Source organism: Scyliorhinus torazame, chromosome 14, assembly GCF_047496885.1.
Source record: "Scyliorhinus torazame isolate Kashiwa2021f chromosome 14, sScyTor2.1, whole genome shotgun sequence".
Taxonomy (NCBI): domain Eukaryota; kingdom Metazoa; phylum Chordata; class Chondrichthyes; order Carcharhiniformes; family Scyliorhinidae; genus Scyliorhinus; species Scyliorhinus torazame.
The window spans coordinates 125,644,735-125,666,343 of NC_092720.1; the positions used below are offsets into that span (position 1 = coordinate 125,644,735).

A 21,609-nucleotide genomic window follows, 5' to 3' on the forward strand; every position below is an offset into this window, starting at 1 on the left:
CGAGGCAAGTGGAAAGTATTCTATTACACTCCTGACTTGTGCCTTGTAGATAATGGACAGGCTTTGGGGGGTCAGGTTCCTCGCCATAGGATTCCTAGCCTTCGACTTGCCCTGGTAGATTGTGGGATATAGCAGGCCAAGATGTCACAGATTGTGGTTGCGTGCAATTCCGCTGTTACTGATGGCCCCTGGTGCCTCATGGATGCACAGTGTTTTGTTGCTAGATCTGATCAAAATCTATCTCATTTATCACGGTGCTAGTGTGACACAGCATGACAGAGGGCATCCTCAATGTGAAGACATGACTTCATCTCCACAAGGATTCTGCAGTGCCTACCAATACTCTCATGCATGGACAGATGCATCTACAATAGGTAGATTGGTGACAACGAGGTCAAGTTGATTTTTCCCTCTTGTTGGTTCCCTCACTACCTGCCGCAGACCTAGTCTAGCAACTATATCCTGTAGGACTCAGTCAGCTCGGTCAAGCCGCTCCTATTGATAGACATTGAAGTCCCTGAACCAGAGTAGATTCTGTGCCATCGTCACTCTCAATACTTCTTTTAACTGATATTAAACATGGAGAAGTACTTTAGGGACTCGAATTGATAATCAGCAGGAGCCATGTTTGACCTGACGCCATGAGGCTTCATGGGCTCCTGAGCCAATATTGAGGACTCCCAGGCAACTCCCTCCTGACTATACCACTGTGCTGCTACCTCTGCTGGGTCTGTTCTGTTGGTGGGACAGGACTTACCCAGGCATGGCGGATGGTGGTGTCTATGACATTGTCTGTAAGGTCTGGTTTGGTAAGTATGACGATGTCAGGCTGGATGTGTACTGTACTGGGCTGTTTACTAGGCCGCAGATGAAATCTAAGAGCACATAACTTGTGGATTCCAGTTAGTCAACAGGTAGGTTTTTCTTATTGTATGCTGTGCACTCTCATAGGCTTAAATACAAGCCTGGGCCTAAAGCCTTGTGAACCTGACTGGTGATGTCACCAGTGCCCACATGACTCACCCCCTTAAAGGAACACTGTCCCAACATAACATACACCAACTATGATACATAACAGGATACTTGACTAGTCTGGGGGGCAACTCTTCAGATTTTAGCACAAAGAGGACTTTGCAAGGTCAACAGTGCTGACTGTGCCATTGGCAAATCCAGTGTCTAGGTCAATCCTGTGTAATCGTTCAGTTTCATTCCTTTTCAACTTTGTAGTGGTTTTGATAAAATTGACTGACTTGCTGGGCCATTTCAGAGGCCATTTAAGAGTCAACCACATTGGTGTGTATCTGGTGTCACATGTAGGCCAGATCAGGTAAGGCTGGCAGATTTCCTTCCCTAGAGAGGGATTAGTGAACCAGATGGATTCTTATGACAATAGACAATGGTTTGATGGTCACGCTCTTTGATTCCAGATTTATTAATTGAATTTAAATTCCACCTCCCTGTCATGGTGGATTTTCACCCGTATCCCCAGAGCATTTGCCTGGGCCTCTGGATTACTGGTCCAATGACACTGCTGTACCACTATGTCACCACCTCTCCCATGGTGGGGGAGATTGGGCTACAGATCTTTGTTGGCAGAGCTAACGTTGGCTCTTATCAAGCCCACCCCTAGCATTCCTCACTTGCCACACAGGAAAATGGCAGAATACCAACATGAAAATCATCAAGTGTGCGATCCAATGGTCACGCTGTGCCAGAAAAGCGTGCAGCATGGCTAATAACAGCCGGGAGACCCCGCTCCCAGGATCTACCTGGCTCGCAGCGCCTCGCAAGATCCAAAGCAATCTCGCAAGATGTTGCGAAGCAAATTCCGCCTACAATGCACGGGATCATTTTTTAGACAAATCTACATATTGGAGCAAGATAGTGAGTCTCGCTCTAATGTGCAGATTCCTCAGGTACCTGAGGCTTTAGAATTCATCCCCTTTGCCTCGGAGACCTCTCTCCACAAACGAGAACCAGATGGAACGGCACTCGTGGGAGTTTCCGAGGGGTTCGGAGGCCCCCAGCTGCATGCACTTTGCGCAGGGTGATGTCCTGGCAATGCTGGTGCCACCTAGGCACCCTAGCAGTGCCAGCCTGGCACCCTGGCAGTGCAACCTGGGTACCAGCCTGGCACTGCCAAGGTGCTGAGGTGGCATTGCCAGATGGCATGAGCACTGCCAAGGTGCCACGCTGGCATTTTTTGCACGTTCGTGATTGGGCCAGGGTATGCCATGTTGGAAGGGTGCGGGGACCTTCCCATAGTGCGTTCGGGCTGAGGAGGGGGTCGGGGATCACTTTGGAGGCCTCGGAAATTGGTACGCCATTTAAATCCCAATCTGTCGCTACACTGGGGAGTTCCAGCAAGCGGAGCTCCCTAGTGTGCCAAACACGGCTAGGCACAGCCTCTTCCGTGCATTCTTCGCTGAGGTTCCTATACTATGCACTGCAAGCGCCGGGAAACACACGGCTAAATGCGCTCGCGATGGGACTTTGTTCCCATTTGGCTGAATCGAGCCCCAAGTGTTAATCCAGGTCCCTTGTTCCCAAGATCAGGAAATGTGTGAGGCGGGGACTTTGCTTATATACTGAATCCCTTCCCTGTTATTATCCATTAGAATTACTCTGAGAGAAGGTAAACAAATGGCAATGAGCTAAAGGCTGCAGTCCAGGTTCATAGGCTGATAGACATAAAGCCTGCGACACACTGTCTCTGCACCTATTATTAGATTAAAAATCATGTCCCAAACACCAGATGGAGAATTTCGGCAAATTAACTATGGATTATTTTTTTCCTACAAAGCTGCAGTGGTGATGTCACAATTACGTATCAACAACGAAGAGGACGGATAGCACAACAAAATATACACTCGCACACACAAGAAAACACACACTTGCACACAAACAAAATACACACACACAACGCAAAATACACACTCTGCGCACACAAAATATACACTCGCACACACAACAAATACACACTCGCACACAACAAATACACACTCGCACACACACAACAAAATACACATGCACAACACAAAATACACGCACAACACAAAATACACACTCTGCGCATGCGTGCACACAACAAAATATACACTCGCACACACAACAAATACACACTCGCACACACAACAAATACACACTCGCACACAATAAAATACACACACAACACAAAATACACACTCGCGCACTCACACATACAAAATACACACACACAAAATACACACACACACAAAACAAAATACACACACAAAATACACACACACACAAAATACACATTTCAACACACGCAAAAGACACAGTCGCACATGCACTATAAAATACACACTTGCGCGTGCACACACAAAATTTACACACACACAAAATACACATTCACACACACACCAAAATAAACACACAAACAAAATAAACACTGGCACATACAACAAAATATACACTCGTGCTTACATACAACACAATGCACGCACATACACACACAAAATACACATTCACACAAACAAAATACACACACACAACACAAAATACACACTCTGCGCACACAAAATATACACTCGCACACACAAAATACACATTCGCACACACATAACAAAATACACATGCACAACACAAAATACACATGCACAACACAAAATACACACTCTGCGCATACGTGCACACAACAAAATATACACTTGCACACACAACCAAATATACACTCGCACACAATAAAATACACACACAACACAAAATACACTCTGCGCACACAAAATATACACTCGCACACACAACAAAATACACACTCGCACACACAATAAAATACACATGCACAACACAAAATACACACAAACATAAAATACACACTCTGCGCATACGTGCACACAACAAAATATACACTCGCACACACAACAAAATATACACTCGCACACAACAAAATATACACTCGCACACAACAAAATATACACTCGCACACAAAAAAATATACACTCGCACACACAATAAAATACACACAGAACACACACACAACACAAAATACACACTCTGCACACACAATAAAATACACACTTGCATGCACAATAAAATACACACACAAAATACACTCGCACGCACGACAAAACACACTCATGCACTCACACACACACAAAATACACTCACTCACACACAAAACAAAATACACACACATACACAACAAAATACACACACACACAAAAAATTACACATTTGAACACACCCAAAAGACACAGTCGCACATGCACCATAAAATACACACTTGCGCGTGCACACACACAAAACACACACACACAAAATACACATTCACACACACACAACAAAATACACACACACAAACAAAATAAACACTGGCACACACACAACAAAATATACACTCGTGCTTACACACAACAAAATGCACACAAATACACACACAACAAAATACACACAACAAAATACACATTCACACACAAAATACACACAACAAAATACATTCACAACAAAATACACAACACACACAACAAAATACACAAGCACAAAATACACACTAACAAAATACACACACACAAAATACACACACACACAAAGTACACACTCACACACATAACAAAATACACACACAGCAAAACACACACAAAAAATACACATTTGAACACACACATAGCAAAACACACGTGCACATACACACAGAATCACATGTGCACACACACTCACATATGCTCACACTTAGACTTACATGCCCTCACAGACTCACATGTGCCCACACACAGAATCACTTGCACTCACACACAGACTCACACACAAGCCACATACACAGACTCACATGCACACACACGCAAACTCACAAGCACACACGCAGACTCACATACAGACACACTGACTCACATGCATGCACACACAGACTCACATGCACACACCCACATGCACACACACATTCACGTGCATACAAACTGACATGCACACACACACACAGATTCACCTGCACACACACACCCAGAATCACATGTGCACATACAGAATCACATGCTCATGCACACAGGCTCACATGCACACACACTCTTATGCGCTCAAACACAGACTCACATGCACCCACCCAGACTCATATGCACACACACACTCACATGCACACACACACTCAAATGCACACACTCATGTGCACTCAAACACACACATGCACACACACACAGACTCACATACACACAGACTCACATACACACACAGACACACACACAATCAGACACCCACCACACACACACAGCACACAGACTCACACACGCACTACACAGATTGTCTCAGCAGATGATGCCAGTACAGCCTCTTGATTAGGTTACCGCCTTGTAACATTGTCCGAAGTACCCATTATTGTCTCTGAAGTGACGCTGAATCAGTACAATGCAGCCAACAAAGATGAATCATTTCTTGCATGTGAAAACAAAATACAAATGACCACTTCGACAGAAAGAATTGAGGCAATTTAGAATTCACTCGATATGTTTTACAAAGTAGAGTCCTTCTTGGCCTGAGGATTCCGATGACAGCCTCAGTTCCAGACTCAGAGATATGAATCCACCTGCTTCATATCCACTCCAGGTATTTGGGTCTCCGCATTCATTTTCCCTGGTACCTGTACCACTCTGTCCTATTAGTATTTAATTAGGTAGAATGATTAGATTTAGGGATCAGGCAAACAAGGAATAAGTTGTTTGTTAATAACAGTCCTGTTATTTGGTTCAGGTGTGTCCTGAAGCATCTAGGCCGTACGCCGTTAAAATTACCTGCCTCTCCTCGGTAAGAATGCGCAGATTGCAAAACCCTGAGAGGCAGGAGTCCTGCGCCATACAGACAATTTTTTTGAAAAACAATGCGTAAAGGGAAGGTTGAGCGTCTCTTAGAAAGATGTCCCTTGACGATATCCCATTAAGAACAAACCTCCTTAACCCATTAGCACACAATGAACTTGAGACAAATCTGCATTGCCTTCCATCCCTGGGCATTAACGGCAGAATCTGCTGGCAGAGGTTAGACGGAAATAAGGTAACTCGCTCTGGTGGCCATTTTAGATACTTGTTTTTCTTTTTTTTTAAGTCACTGTGTAATGTAATACAATACCAGCACAATACCTGTGCGCAGATAAGCTCCAAAATGGCCATCTGTAAAGAAACTGGGCAAGAATTTAAGAAGGAAACTCCTCCCACCATGATTTTGTTTCATAAAGTGCTTACAGCAACAGCCACACTCCTCTCAGGAGTAAAATAAGCCAGAAACTCATCTGTCATGGATGGCTTTGGAGCAGTACTGACTGATCCAGGTGGAAAATGCCATTACACGATCACAATTCACTCCCATTATAACTCAACTTTAAACGCTTAGCCATTGCCATCTTTGATGTGGTTCTGAGCACCATTCATTTTCTGCCAACCTGCTCTGTGAACAGTCGACACTATTATGGGGGTAAGATCTGTTCACTGCCTGTAGCTGGGACGTGTCTCTCGATGGGTGGAGCACAAGGCCAGCATTCCTGGCTTTGTCCCGGCTGTGTCTGGGCGGGTGTTACTGGGTGCACATTAGTGGAGGTGCATTGAAACACATTGCACCTGCTCCGGGGATATCTTCGGAGACAAGGATAGACACAAATAGATAAACACACACATACATGCATACATACATGCACGCACGCACAAGTATAGACACACACATAGACATAGATACATGAGTACAGACATACAGTCAGATACAGACATACAGATACACAGACAGCGAAACATATATACAGACACATACAAAGACACACTAAAGATACACACACAGAATGAGTGATTGAGGGGGAAAAAGGAGAAAACAATACAAGAGGGAAAGGGCAAATCATTCACTCCTTTCTGACTTCCAAGATCGCCCCCTCTCTCTGACTTACAGCGAACGACATGGGTGGAGACCTGGCACGAAATTTCTCCTCAGGATTTACCGCAACAAAGCAGAGAATCAGCACCCAGCCCGCTGGCCTGTGGATACTACTGCCGAGCGAAAGGCAAATCCCATCACCCGCTTCATAAAATATAGAAGAGCTTTCGTCTTTCTCTCTCACACACACAGACACTTGTACAGCCTGGAGATGGATGGGGGGGGGGGCTTTACTCAAACCCTTGAAAACGGGGATGGAGATCACCACTCAGAAACAAAGGTGACGGTGAACTGGAACGGATCGGGGTAATTCTGCAGAACTCATTTACATTTTTTTTTTTAATTACGGACCCTGAATAAACAGACACACAAAAATCCAACGCACACATCGCATTGCAAAAACTGCGGCAGATGAAGGGCTGGTAGGAATTGACTAAACTGAAACTCGGGGTATTATTGAAGGTGCTGTCTACCCGGACAAAGGCGGGGTGGGGTGGAGGGGGGAATAGGCTGAGGGTATTTAGTCTCTGCTGCCTTACCTGCTGTAGGAAGCTGACAGCCAGGCAGCTCACTCCATCGCCGAGTGCTGCGCCCTTGTTCCCAGTGGTGCTGATGTTGCTGCCTGGAGCTGAGTGCGGGGGCGGGGGGGGGGGGGGGGGGGGGGGGTAAGGATGGAGGCAGCTCCTGGCGCCGGGGACAAGAGCAGCTCAGATGTCTCTGACCTCACTGCGTTCCCCGAGCTGAGCCCTCCTCTCTCCTCTCCCCACCCCTCCGTCCGCACTCACGTGTGCGGCTGCGGAATGCTTCACTGCGGCAGCGGCTCTGAGCAGAGCCGGGAGAGGCGGGCGGGGGGGGAGCTGACTTACCCCGGGGGTGGCTGGACTGGCCCCCAAATGGCCAAGTTCACGCGGGCTTGGGTGAACAGACAGACCCGCAATAACCACGCACAGAGCTGGGGTTCCAAGGCGTAGGGTCTATGGGGTGTAACCAGAGAAGAACCCTGGTTATTCGAACCTTATTAATAACATTATGAAATGTTATTAAGCAAGCCCCACCATTTGGATGGTTAACAACCAGCAGCTCAGAGGCAACCAGTCGCCAACTTGAAAAATAGAACATCAGGGAAGGGGGACATTCTTTTTCAGCATCCCTGAGGAATTTTATGTTTCAATCAGGCCACCTCCCTTCTAAACTCTGCCCGGTCTACTCGATTTCTCCCTCAACCAGTCCAGACAACCGTTGTTGCGCCTCCTCTGGCCCAAATTTTTTAATTATTTTGTGGGATGTGGGCGTCGCTGGCAAGGCCAGCATTAGTTGCCCATCCCCAATTGCCCTTGAACTGAGTGTCTTGTCAGGGCTGTTAAGAGTCAACCACATTGCTGTGAGTCTAGAGACACATATAGGCCAGACCAGGTAAGGATGGCAGATTTCCTTCCCTGAAGGACATGTGGACCAGATGTTTTTTTTAACTGACAATTGATGATAGTTCTCATGGTAATCATTACTGAGACTAGCTGTGTATTCCAGATTTATCAATTGAACTTAAATTCAATGATGTATTTTGAACCCACTTCTCCAGAGCATTAGCATGGACCTCTAGATTACTAGTCCAGTGACATTACCACTAAACCACCATCTCCCACTGAGATGCTCTTCCTGAGGTAGGGAGACCAATACTGCACACAGTAGCCCAGGTGGTGCCTCACCAGTGCCCTGTGAAATTCCACTGAGACCTCTTTACTCTTACACTACAATTATTTTGTAACTGTAGCTGACATACCATTTGTCTTTTTAATTGTTTGCAGAATCTGCGTGTTAATTTTCTGCAATTCGAGCACAAGGACCCCCAGGTCCCTCTGAATGCAAACATTCTCTCACCATTCAAAAAATACCCTGCTTTTATTAATTTTCCTACCAAAATGGCTAGCTTCATAATTCACTCCATTGTGTTTTACCTGTCACGCTCTTGCCCACTCATCCAACCTCAATACAGCCCATTTCAGTCCCCTTGCAACTTCTTCACCCCTTCATCTTCCCATCCCATTTTGTATTGTTAGCAAACTTAGATATGTTACACCCAGTCGGCTCATCTAAGTCATTAATATAGATTGTAAATAGCTGAGGCCAAAGTACGAATCCTTCTGGTACCCCACTAGTTACAGCCACCACCTGACAATGTCCCATTTACCTCTACTATCTGTTTTCTGTTCATTAGCCAATCCTGAATCTATGCTAATATATTACCCCCAATCTCATGAGTTTGACTTTTGTATAATAACCATTTGTGTGGTATCTTACTAAATGCTTTCAGAAAATCTAAATCCACCACATCCATTGGTTCCCCTATACCCGTGTTACTCATTGTATCCTCAAAACATCTTTAATAAATTTGTCCCTTTCATAAATCTGTGCTACTCTGCTTAACCTTGTTATGATTTTCTAAGTGTCACATCCCTTACCAACTTTTACAGATGCATCATGGAAAGCATCCTATTCTGGCTGCATCACAGTCTGGTATGGCAACTGCTCGGTCCAAGACCGCAAGAAACTTCAAAGAGTCATGAACACAGCCCAGTACATCACACGACCCTGCCTCCCATCCATTGACTCCATCTACACCTCCCGCTGCCTGGGGAAAGCGGGCTGCATAATCAAAGACCCCTCCCACCCGGCTTACTCACTCTTCCAACTTCTTCCATCGGCAGGAGATTTAAAAAGTCTGAGACCACGCACGAACAGACTCAAAAACAGCTTCTTCCCAACTGTTACCAGATTCCTATGGACTGACCTCATTAACACTACACCCCTGTATGCTTCATCCGATGCTGGTGTTACGTAGTTACATTGTCTACCTTGTGTTGCCCTATTATGTATTTTCTTTTATTTCCTTTGCTTTTCGTGTACTTAATGACATGTTGAGCTGCTCGCAGAAAAATACTTTTCACTGTACCTTGGTACACGTGACAATAAACAAAATCCAAATCCCTCACAATAGATTCAAGCATTTTGCCTAAAACTGATGGCAGATTAATTGTTCTTCAGATCCCCATTTTATCTCTTCCTCCTTTCTCAAATATAACCATATTTGCTCCCTTCCAAACTTCCAGAACAATTTTACAATTAAGAAATTCTGGAAGATCAAAACCAATGCAGCCACTATCTCAGCAGCTACCTCTTTTAAAATCCCGAGTTGCAGGTTGTCATGTCCAGGGGGTTTGTCACCTTTGTTTAATGAATTTCTTCAGTACTATTTCTTTATTTATACTATCTTTAAGTTCCTCATTCTCACTAGACCGTTGGTTCTCCATTATTTTCAGAATGCTTTTTGTGTCTTTGACCTCTGAGATAGATACAAAGGGCTGGATTTTGTATACCGTGGCAGGTATCATAGTATCCCTACAGTGCAGAAGGAGGCCATTTGGCCTATTGAATCTGCACCCCCGTCTGAAAAAGCACCCTAACCAGGCTCTCGCCCTACCCCTGAAAACCCATAACTCTACCTAACCCACACAAGCGTGGACACTAAGGGATAATTCAGGGTGGCCAATCCAGGTAACTTGCACGTCTATGGGCTGTGGGAGAAAACCGGAGTACCCGGTGGAAACCCACGCAGACACAGAGAGAAAGTGCAAACTCCACACAGACAGTCACCCGAGGCTGGAATTGAACCCTGGTTCCTGACGTGAGGCGGCAATGCTAATCACTGTGCCATCATGCCACTGAAGGTAGTTCAAGTCGTGCAATTACCAGCTTTCCAGATGCACCTCGGTAACAAGTGCCACGAATCATGAGATTTTGGCTCAAGGGAAATGGATGCGGGATGAAGCTGGGCATCCAACCCGAGAATCAGATTCTATGGAGGACATGGGGGTGGGCAAGTACTGAGGCGGGCTAGTTAGAAGGCCTGCCTCGGTTCTCTGGGACTTCATTCCAATTGGTTTAGAAGATCGTAGGCCCTCTAGCCCTTAACAATCACATCGCCTCACCCCTAACACCCCATGACCCTTCTTGCCAGCTCAGTATCAAACCATGACCCCTACCATGGCCCCTCATACCCCTTAGCTACCACAATGCCAACTTGACCAATATCAGCTACCCATGGGCAGTTCTCAGGAGCCATGTAGAGATGAAGAAAGATAAATCGCAAAAAATCTAATACAGCTCTCACTTACAGAATTGATAGTGAAAATTCATGAAAGCATCAAAGATGTTAAATATCAAGTAGTTAAGAACAACAAACATTGAACAAAAAAAGGTACAGCACAGGAACAGGCCCTTCGGCCCTCCAAGCACGTGCCGACCATGCTGCCCGACTAAACTACAATCTTCTACACTTCCTGGGTCCGTATCCCTCTATTCCCATCCTATTCATGTATTTGTCAACATGCCCCTTAAATGTCACCATCGTCTCTGCTTCCACCACCTCCTCCAGTAGCGAGTTCCAGGCACCCCCTACCCTCTGTGTAAAAAACTTGCCTCATACATCTACTCTAAACCTTGCCCCTCGCACCTTAAACCTATGGCCCCTAGTAATTGACCCCGCTACCCTGAGGAAAAGCTTCTGACTATCCACTCTGTCTATGCCCCTCATAATTTTGTAGACCTCTATCAGGTCGCCCCTCAACCTCCGTCGTTCCAGTGAGAACAAACCGAGTTTATTCAACCGCTCCTCATAGCTAATGCCCTCCAGACCAGGCAACATTCTGGTAAATCTCTTCTGCACCCTCTCTAAAGCCTCCACATCCTTCTGGTAGTGTGGCAACCAGAATTGAACACTATACTCCAAGTGTGGCCTAACTAAGGTTCTATACAGCTGCAACATGACTTGCCAATTCTTATACTCAATGACCCGGCCAATGAAGGCAAGCATGCCGTATGCCTTCTTGACTACCTTCTCCACCTGTGTTGCCCCTTTCAGTGACCTGTGGATCTGTACACCTAGATCTCTCTGACTTTCAATACTCTTGAGGGTTCTACCATTCACTGTATATTCCCTACTTGCATTGGACCTTCCAAAATGCATTACCTCAGATTTGTTCAAATTAAACTCCATCTGCCATCTCTCCGCCCAAGTCTCCAAACAATCTAAATCCTGCTGTATCCTCTGACAGTCCTCATCGCTAACCGCAATTCCACCAACCTTTGTGTCATCTGCAAACTTACTAATCAGACCAGTTACATTTTCCTCCAAATCATTTATATATACTACGAACAGCAAAGGTCCCAGCACTGATCCCTGCGAAACACTACTAGTCACAGCCCTCCAATTAGAAAAGCATCCTTCCATTGCTACTCTCTGCCTTCTATGACCTAGCCAGTTCTGTATCCACCTTGCCAGCTCACCCCTGATCCCGTGTGACTTCACCTTTTGTACTAGTCTACCATGAGGGACCTTGTCAAAGGCCTGACTGAAGTCCATATAGACAACATCCACTGCCCTACCTGCATCAATCATCTTTGTGACCCCCTCGAAAAACTCATTCAAGTTAGTGAGACACGACCTCCCCTTCACAAAACCATGCTGCCTCTCACTAATACGTCCATTTGCTTCCAAATGGGAGTAGATCCTGTCTCGAAGAATTCTCTCCAGTAATTTCCCTACCACTGACGTAAGGCTCACCGGCCTGTAGTTCCCTGGATTATCCTTGCTACCCTTCTTAAACAGAGGAAGAACATTGGCTATTCTCCAGTCCTCCGTGACATCACCTGAAGACAGTGAGGATCCAAAGATTTCTGTCAAGGCCTCAGCAATTTCCTCTCTAGCCTCATTCAGTATTCTGGGGTAGATCCCATCAGGCCCTGGGGACTTATCTACCTTAATATTTTTCAAGATGCCCAACACCTCTTTTTGGATCTCAATGTGACCCAGGCTATCTACACACCCTTCTCCAGACTCAACAACTACCAATTCCTTCTCTTTGGTGAATACTGATGCAAAGTATTCATTTAGTACCTCGCCCATTTCCTCTGGCTCCACACATCGATTCCCTTGCCTATCCTTCAGTGGGCCAACCCTTTCCCTGGCTATCCTCTTGCTTTTTATGTACGTGTAAAAAGCCTTGGGATTTTCCTTAACCCTATTTGCCAATGACTTTTCGTGACCCCTTCTAGCCCTCCTGACTCCTTGCTTAAGTTCCTTCCTACTTTCCTTATATTCCACACAGGCTTCATCTGTTCCCAGCCTTTTAGCCCTGACAAATGCCTCCTTTTTCTTTTTGACGAGGCCTACAATATCTCTCGTTATCCAAGGTTCCTGAAAATTGCCGTATTCATCCTTCTTCCTCACAGGAACATGCCGGTCCTGAATTCCTTTCAACTGACACTTGAAAGCCTCCCACATGTCAGATGTTGATTTACCCTCAAACATCCGCCCCCAATCTAGGTTCTTCAGTTCCTGCCTAATATTGTTATAATTAGCCTTCCCCCAATTTAGCACATTCACCCTAGGACCACTCTTATCCTTGTCCACACGCACTTTAAAACTTACTGAATTGTGGTCACTGTTCCCGAAATGCTCCCCTACTGAAACTCCAATAAAGACAAGCAACCTCCTGTTCATACCCTTAATACTTTAAGCTGCCAAATCAAATTGTGAACTTAGAACCCCATGCTGAATTAATTGTCACTTTGTAAACGTAGTCAAGCATTTATGCATAAGGAGTAGCTCTTAGGGAAATGTCAACAAATAACCCGATTGAAACTGCTTGAACATATGCTACACCAGCTGGCCTGTCGATCAAGGCTGTCCAGCAGAGTTTTTTTTAACAATCATCAACATTTGCAGCCAGCTTCCTTTTTCAAAAAAAATATTTTTATTCTCCATTTTCACATGTTCCTTCAGAATTTACATCCCACCCACAGACAGTAAACGGTAACAAATACAAAATCAATCCCCTTAACAATAACAACGATCCCATCCTGCCACCCCCCCCAAACAATGGCCCACCTGTCAATACATGCATCCAATAAAACAAACCCTCCCACGGTGGAAACAAAAAGCAAAGGAGAAAAAGAAAAAGAAGTCCGGGACCACCCATGGTCACCATTAACTTATAAAGTCCACTCCCCACCCCCCACACTCATTGCCATCCAACCTCTGAAAGAGTACCGTATATGATACCCAAGAGTTGTAAACAACCCCCCCCCCGCAACCTCTCCAACTCCTCCTGTCCACTGCCTCTTGTAAAACTCCTCCCCCCAACCTCGGTTCCTTCCCCCAACTTTCCACCCCGGCTAAACCACTCGGACCCTGTTCTGCCAGGGTCCGATGGCCGCAGCCCCTCCCCCCACCTCACTCCCGTTCACTGGCCGGCTTAAACCGGCCAGCGTGGAGGCCCCCGCCCGGGTCCCTTTCCCCCTTGCCCGGCCCTAGGAAAGCCCAGAAATCCCATTTTAGCACACAAACCCCGCATATCCACCTACACCCCAAAGAGCCCAAATTTCGAGTGAAAGTCCCATCACTTCCCTTGTCCAAATATATACAACATTGGCTCCTTTAGCCCATACCCCGCATGCAGTGAAACAAAAAAGAAGAAAATACAGTCATGAGGTTACATTGGCACATGGCCATTTCTCAATTTCTCAGTTCTGCCACAGTCCTTCTGCCTTCGCAAACTCCTCCGCTGCCTCCGCCATTCCAAAATAAAAGTCCTTGAGCTTGTCAGTCACCCTCAGCTTCGCTGGATATACAATGCCGCACTGCACCTTGCTAATGTACAGTGCCCTCTTCACCCGGTTGAAGGCAGCCCGCCTCCTCGCCAGCTCCACCGTAAAGTCCTGGTATACACGTATACCAGCTCCAGCCCACTACACCACCCGCTTCTGCTTGGCCCAGCTCAGGACCTTCTCCTTCACGCTGTACCTACGGAAGCACAAAGTCATTACCCTTGGTGGCTCACTCGCCTTTGGTACAGGCCTCCACGACCAATGGGCCCGATCCAGTTCATATCGGGAGGGAGCCTCCCCCCCCCCCAATAGTTTTGCCAGCATCGCGGCAAAATACTCAGTCGGCCTCGGTCTTTCAACTCCTTCGGGCAGCCCCACAATCCTCAAATTCTGTCACCTGGAACTGTTTTCCAGGTCTTCCATTTTTCCTCGCAGATCCTTGTTAGTATCCATCACCTTCCGCATCTCCTTCCCCATCGAGGTAAGTTGATCACCGTGCTGCAATAACGTCTCCTCCACTTCCTTCAGTGCCTCCCCTTGCTCTCGCACCTCCGCCACTGCGCTCGCCACCACCGTCGACACCGGGGAAATCGCCTCCTCCACCAGCACACTCAAAACCTCCCTCATCTCCTTCCTCATTTTCTCCATGTATTTTGTAAACTGCCTTTCGAATTCCGCAGCCATCACCTTGGTTATTTCTTCAGCCGTAAGCAATGCGGCTTCCCCTGGTGCTCCAGCCTCCATTTTCCTTGGTGACCCCGCGGTGACCTTTCCACTCCCCGACAGACCTTCAGCTGTTTTTTTTACGGCCGTTTTTTTGCTCACCCTCGACATTTTCCTTTACTGTGCCTTCACTGTGCCTCCTCTGTGCCTTCTCCCTGCTTTTGCCGCCTCTGTGGACCCTGGGACCGGGCTTAAAGCCCCGAAAATGCCGTTCCCGAACGGGAGCCCTCCATTGTGCGGCTGCCTCCCGCCCGCCGTTACCGGAAGTCCCCAGCCAGCTTCCTTTTAAGGTTTAATGAACTAGGGATTTAAAAATCTTCAGATCATGAGAGTTAAATGGACCTGATACTCCCTTGTTCACTTCTATTCATCAATTCGTGATTCCAAAAACAGCAGGTTAAAGCCCTTGCAATAGCCAAAATGGGCTTACTTTGTACTCAGCAACAGCATCAAATGGCCCTGCTGTGTTTGGGTTTCCCTCCTGTGTGATCACCCCTTTCATCCTAGCAGCACACCTGGCTTCTGTCCATCATTATTAATGGTCCATGGAATTTTCCCAACTACACAAACGCCCAGCCCAATGCATTTGTTGAATATTCCTGCCATTTCCTTATTCCCCATTATAATTTTACCTGCCTCTACTTCTAAATGGCCCACATTTTATTTCACTAATCCATTCCTATTGACATATTTATGCAAATGTTTACAATCTGCTCTTATGTCTCTTCCTAGTCCATTCTCATATAATCTTTTTTCGATCGTCTTATCAAATTTTGCCCCCAACCCCACATTGGATTGCTGAATTTTGAAATTCTCCTAAATCTCAGACTGACTGGGCGGGATTTCCATTGGCTGACGGCAAAATCACAAAATGCAATTGGGCGGAGAATAGGTCCCAACGTCAAAATTGCAGTGGGTGCCGATTTGATACCAAATCGCAATTCTCCGTCACCTCAACAGCGGCGTCAATGCGGTCCGGAACACATGTAGTAAACACCGTTTGCATATCATTGGCGGACCCAACTCGCTATTCTCCGGGGCTTTCATGATGCTCTGCCTCTGATGGGCCAAGTTCCAGACAGCGCAGTTCACTTGTGCTTTTAAAAGTCGTGAAACTGGTGTCGTAGCTGATGAGGGGAGTGAGGTTGTACGGAATGTGCCCAGCATCGCCCAGTTTGCTGATAGTTGTGCTGCTGACCAGGGGGCTTCTGCCATGGCAGGGGGGGGAGTAGCCGGGGCTGGCCAGGAGGTGGGCTGTGGGGTCGGGGTGGACGGGCATGGAACACTATTGCCACAGCCTGGAAGGCAGCCATGCAGCTGCGCACGCCGCTAACAGCTCACTGTCAACATAGGGCTACGGGTTGTATAGTTGTCCCCCCAGGCCACCCCTCTAGGTGCCCTCTGGCCCCAGCCGACCCACCAGTTGTATGGGATTGCTCCACCACAACCACTGCCATCTTGTTGGCTGGGATGTGTGTGTGTGGGGATTGTAATGTGTATATGCGGATGCAGCTTTTCAGCCTCCCGAGTGTCAATTACGGACCCGGCGAATCCTGCATTGGATTCCAAAGAGAAATCTTCCAATTTCTCATTGGAATTGATTGTGTTCCACATGGCACTGATGCTAGCTCCTCTACAGTTGCTGAATCGACCAGTTTTGCTGTCGTGAAAGTCCACAAAATCTGCCCCGGCGACAACACTTAGTCTCAGGAACAGAGAATTCAGTCCACCATTTTTTTTCCAACATTATAAGCTTCTTTCATTGGTATGATACTCCACTTAATCCATAAAAACCCTACAGTGCAGAAGGAGGCCATTCGTCCCATAAGGCCAGCACCAATTCTCTGAAGGAGCACTCTACAATGGCCAATCCACCTAGCTTGTACATCTTTGGACTGTCGGAGGAAACTGGAGGACCAGAGGAAATCCACAGAGATATAGGGAGAATATGAAACCTCCACACAGACAGTCACCCAAGGCCAGAATTGAACCCAGATCCCTGGTGCTGTGTGGCAGCCGTGCTAACCGCTCTGCCACCATACCCCAATCTTTAACTTCTCTTGTCTGGCATGTTGGACCACCTTCTCCCAGAAATACACCCTGCTGGAGTGATTGTTGCTTCCGGATGTGGAAGGGGAGGGTAGAATTGGAGATATATACAGGTGGCTGGGAGAGCAAGGAGGTGAGCGGGTGGTGAAGATGAAGGAAAAATGGGAAGGAGAGCTGGGAGGGGAGATAAATTGGGGAATATGGAGTGAGGCACTGCGCAGGGTAAAAGCGACCTCCTCGTGCCCAAGGATGAGCCTGATACAGTTCAAGGTACATATGACTCGGGCAAGAATGAGTGGGTATTTCCAGGGGGTGGCAGATGAGTGTGAGAGGTGTGGATGGGGATCAGCAAATCTCGCACACATGTTCTGACGTTGTGAAAAATTGGAGAGATTCTGGGCGGCATGTTTGCGGCCCCAGTGGTGATGGAGGTGTAGCCAGATCCTTTGGTGCGATATTTGGGGCTTTTGTGCCTTAAAGCAATGTATATTTGTTTCAAATTACACATAAATTGAGTATGGCTGTAAATGAAACATTTTTTGTCAAAGTTTTCATCTTGCGCTCATCAGGTCGTCCATAAGAATACAATGTAAGGGAAACCAAAACATTTATACTGTATAAAAAGAAAGTGTTGATTGGTTTGAAAGTGGACTCTGATTGGTAGAGATGTTGCCATGGAGAATGCACCAGTTTATGGTGACTGACAGTTAGCTGCCAAGCATTGTTTGACATTTAAACCTGGCAGATTTGCACTGATTGGTAAAGGCATTGCCCTTAGGAATGAACCAGTGAATGGTTGTCACTTTTATTTTACCTGAAACAGGTGCAATGTGTGTTCATGTTCCTTCCACCTGCAAAGAGGGGAAGCGGTGGCATAGTGGTATTGTGACTGGACTAGTAATCCAGTAACCCAGCGTAATGCTCTGAGGCCATGGGTTCAAATCCCACCATAGCAGATTTGAATTCAATAAAAATCTGGAATTAGGGGCGGCACGGTAGCACAGTGGTTAGCACTGTGGCTTCACAGCACTAGGGACCTGGGTTCAATTCCTGGCTTGGGTCACGGTCTGTGCGGCGACTACACGTTCTCCCTGTGTTTGTATGGGTTTTCTCCGGGTGCTCCGGTTTCCTCACACACTCCAAAGATGCGCAGGTTAGGTGGATTGGCCATGCTAAATTGTCCTTAGTGTCCAAAAAGGTTAGGTGGGGTTACAGGGATGGGTGGAGGTGTGGGCTTGGGTAGGGGGCTGTTTCCTGGGGCCGGTGCAGACTTAATAGGCCAAATGGCCTCCTTCTGGACTGTAAATTCTATGATTGGCCTGGAGTCTCCAGAAATTGAAGGCCAATAAATCTCCAGGGCACTCCTGTGTGTGACCCTGGAGAAGGGTCATCAGTACATTAAAAAGAGAACAGGGCCCTGTGTATTAATGTATGCAGCTTCAAGTACATGCAAATGCACCAAACTGCGAGCCCAATTGACAATTTTTAAATTGGTTCTTAGCACACTGAGGATTATTTAGCAAACGTTGCCCAATCACAGAATCACAGCTTAGGTTTGTCTTTGTTTTGAGTTTTGCAAGTAAGGCTGGTTGGGTACGGTATGTATCTTGCCTGTAGCGAACAGCGAAAGGGACATGTTGTTTGATACGATCTGCGAGCCTTTGGGACGTACATCTTAAATTCTTAGCATCACACTGTCGCTAAAATCCATATAGCACATTACTCATTAGTGCAGAAAGAGTGTTTTTTTGGGTTGACATGAGCATCCTGTTATTGGTGAATAGTAGCAGCGTGAAAAAGTTCGCTTCACCTCTTTCTTAGAGTTTCGAGATACCTTGCCGTTCCAGAGGAATCTGAAGGAGACTGGGCACCACAGGGCCGAAAGTGATGGCTTTAGGCCTGGACAGGAGTTTGCGCGAAATACAGGACGAGCTGATCAGGCAAGCCATTAATCCATAGGATGCCTTTGATGCAACTCGATTTTAGCATCAAGCTGTTTCACGCTGTTAGCATGCAGTAGCAACATGAGTGATATTCACCACTAACAGGGTGCTGCCATCAAAAGTCGTTCTGCCTATCACATTAATGAGTAATGTGGGATATGAATTTCAGTACCAGTGTGATGCTCGATATGTAGGCCATACGTACTAAAGACTGGTGGATCGTATCAAACAACATTCCTTCCACCACTTACATTGAGCAAGGTACAGACCATACCCAACCAGCCCGTGCCCTTGCAAAACTCAAAACACAGTGTCCAACATTAGATGTGATTCTGGGATTGAACAACGTTGGCTACATAATCCCCAGTATGCTAAGAATTATGCTGATAACCAATTTAAGATTGTCAGTCAGGCTCGCAATGTGACACATATGAGTGTACTGGAAGCTACACATATTAATACACGTGGCCCTGTTATTTGCAAACAGAAGGAACATGTACACGCATTGCATCTGTTTCAACTAAACAAAATAAGTGGCAGCCATTCACTGGTTCATTTCTCAGGGAATGTTTTGACCAATCAGTGAAGTTATCTGGTTTAAATTACGAATAATTCTTGGCAAGTAACTGTCAATAACTATCAACTGGTGCATTCTCCATGGCAATGCCGCTACCAATCAGAGTCCACTTGCCAACCAGTCAGCACTCTCTTCTCTTATAATACAATTTGTTCATTTCCCTTACATTGTATTCTTATGACTATCTGATTGAGTGCAAGATAAAAAGCCTTAACAATAAATGCCTATTTTTTCAGCAATACTATAGTTACGTACTACCAAATGACTATATGTACTAATTTTCTAAATGCTAGTCATTGCTTGCCTACCATTCTATCCTTTAACGTAGTTTCTCAATCGACCTTAGCCAACCTGCCCCTCACACCGATATAGTTTGCTTTGGTTAAATTTAAGATTCTAGTTTTGGATTTAACTAAACCACATTCAAACTCAATATTAAATTCTAAAATATTATGATCACTCTTTCCTAGAGGTTGCTTTACTAAAAGGTTATTAATTAACCATTTCTCTTTGCATAATACTAGATCCAATATTAATTATCAAAGTAAGGTGAACAAGAGGAAATAGAGAAGGAGGTTCCTCAGAAACCAATCTTGTCAACGGGTATAATACATTTGTGAGGGCAAGGCTGTGGGGTGGACAGCGAGAATGCTAATCCTTGCAGCAAGGAGCAGGAGTAATCCAAAAGTAAAAAGGGCAGAATAGAAAGTTTGTCGGCACAGGGGATTCAATAATTAGTGGGATAGATAGTGCCTCTGGAGTTGCGATCAAGAGTCCACACGGGTGTGCTGCCTACCTGGTGCAAATATAGAGAGTATCTAAGAGCAATAGGAGAGGAATTTGAAAGAAGAGGGGTTGATCCAGTTGGTATGGATCATATTGGGAGCAATGACATTGGGAAGAATCCAGAATAAAATAGGAATACTGGTGCAATAATCCATGGCAATGAGCCAGATTTAGTGGGGTGTCTAAAATATAGCTACATAACAAGCAGGGTGTATGCATCAGAAACATGGACGATGTACAGCAGACACCTCAAATCCCTGGAGAGATATCACCAAAGTTGCCTCTGTAAAATCCTGCAAATCCACTGGCAAGATAGGTGTACCAACATGAGCGCCTTCTCCCAGGCCAATATCCCCAGCATCGAGGCACAGATCATGCCTGACCTGCTGTGATGAACAAGCCAGATTGCCCACATGCCCAAAACAAGACTCCCGAAACAAGTGCTCTATTCCGAGCTCCGCAACAGCAAGCGATCACTTGGAGGGCAGAGGAAATGCTACAAGAACACTCTGAAAGCCTCCCTTAATAAATGCAACATCCCCATTGACACATGGGAATGGCTTGCCTTAGAACGCACAAACTGGAGAAGAGGAACCTGGGCAGCACGTGCATCTTGATCGTCTGCACCTTCCCCGCTAGGGAGAGCGGGTGTGTGTCCCATCTCTGTAGGTCCTTTTTAATTTCTTCCGCCAGACTGGTCAGGTTCCATTTGTGGATCCGTGTCCAGTCGTGGGCAATCTGGATCCCCAGATAACGGAATTTGCATTGGGCTCGCTTGAATGGTAATCGCTGCAGCTCTGCCCCTCCCCCTTTTGGGTTCAGTGGGAAAATTTCACTCTTGCTTAGGTTGAGCCAGCAGCCCGAGAAAGCTCCAAACTCTCTTAGGAGATTCATGATTCCTTCCATGCTGCTTTGCGGGTCTGAGATGTAGAGGAGCAGATCATCCACATAGAACGAGATTCTGTGCTCTCTGTCTCCTCTTCGGATTCCCTTCCAGCT

The 21,609-nt window shown here is 46.2% G+C and overlaps 1 protein-coding gene across 32 annotated transcripts in view; it reads right to left on the reverse strand.

Annotated features, from left to right (window-relative positions):
* kif1aa (kinesin family member 1Aa) overlaps window positions 1-7,549 on the reverse strand; it is a 511,250-nt gene extending 503,701 nt beyond the window's left edge. For all 32 annotated transcript variants that reach the window (XM_072474808.1, XM_072474806.1, XM_072474807.1 and 29 more), the window contains exon 1: window positions 7,407-7,549. The gene's annotated coding sequence lies outside the window, so the exon portion shown is untranslated. The remainder of the gene's footprint in view (window positions 1-7,406) is intronic.
* Window positions 7,550-21,609: the final 14,060 nt, after the last annotated feature.